Genomic DNA, 1,554 nt, shown 5'->3' with positions numbered 1-1,554 from the left:
ACTCGTTCGAATTCTCAGAGAACCTTTCGAACGAGTTTATATCATATTCCTCCCTCAATCTCTCTTCTCTCTTAAGTTTTGTATAAATTCATTTTTACTCGTTCGAATTCTCAGAGAACCTTTCGAACGAGTTTATATCATATTGCCACCTTCCTTCTTTTCCTTTCTTTCTTAACCTCGAACAAATTCATTTGCCAGATATTCCTGCGTTCTCGGTTTATATTTTTGTCATAACATCACAAATCATAACGTAGTGCATGAAATTCGTGTTTAATATTTCCCTTTTGGGTTTCTCTCGAGAACAAATTCTTATATTTCCTTGCGTTCTCAGGTTGAGCTAACATCTGGTAGCACGAGTATCCCACGTAGCACGTAACCACGGGCGCTGGACAATCGACACAAGTGCCGAGGAAGCGCGGACAGGACGCATGCTGGGCTCTGGGTGTAACAATGCCCCTCCGAAAGCCAACCTCATTTTATTTACTTTTCGTTTCTCTGCAAACAAGAAGTTTGACTTCTTTCTAGTTTTAGTTTCTCTCAAACATCTTTCCATAACTATCTCAAACTTTTAGCTCGGATAGAAGAGTTGATGCTCAGTTAGTACGAGTATACACATCAGTGCATACAAGTCACCAACCTCCTCGATGGGAGGCTCGCCACATAAGGGCCATTCGGTCTTAGACACCGACCCGTGGCAATGCTGTGTAGAGAAAAGTTCTAAACGAAGTACGGAACGAAACAGTCGAGACCGAAGTCTCGAGGCGCCGTGAACTGCTTCTCGACCGAGATCGTAGAATAGCCCCAAGCGCGCGCTGAACCGCCCGACTCGCCGAACCGTCGAGTCTCTTAAGGATACCGAACGGCCGGCAAGGACGCCGGCGCCGCGCGGTGAATAGCACGCGCGCTTATGGGTGCAAACCGCCGCGGCAACAGCCCGTCCGGCGGGGCTGTTGGGACTTAGAAAAATTTTTGCATGAAAAATTTTTTTGTACAACACAATAAATATTTATATTTCCAGGATATTTAACACAAAATATTCAACTTTTCATATACTATCTCGGCACTTTGAACATTTTTCAAGTCCAACCGCCAAGAGTAAACTTATCTTTCTATCGTATCTAGACCATTATAAATATTAGATCATTGTATAATAAAGCATTCTAACAATAAATATCAAGTATCAAAGCTCTAGGATGAATATTTATCGAATAAACTCAGAATAATGTTCCGGGCGCATTGCGAGCAACTCCGACCGAGCGAAATTTTTCTAAGTCCAACCGCCAAGAGTAAACTTTTTTCCTAGCGTTCCCAGACCATTATAAATATTAGATCATTGTATAATAACGCATTCTAACAATAAATATCAAGTATCAAAGCTTTAGGATGAATATTTATCGAATAAACTCAGAATAATGTTCCGGGCGCATTGCGAGCAACTCCGACCGAGCGAAATTTTTCTAAGTCCAACCGCCAAGAGTAAACTTTTTTCCTAGCGTTCCCAGACCATTATAAATATTAGATCATTGTATAACAACGCATTCTAACAATAAATAT

This window comes from Lasioglossum baleicum, unplaced genomic scaffold, assembly GCF_051020765.1.
Source record: "Lasioglossum baleicum unplaced genomic scaffold, iyLasBale1 scaffold1066, whole genome shotgun sequence".
Taxonomy (NCBI): Eukaryota; Metazoa; Arthropoda; class Insecta; order Hymenoptera; family Halictidae; genus Lasioglossum; species Lasioglossum baleicum.
The sequence above is the reverse complement of the archived record's forward strand: the minus strand, read 5'-3'. Positions refer to the sequence as shown.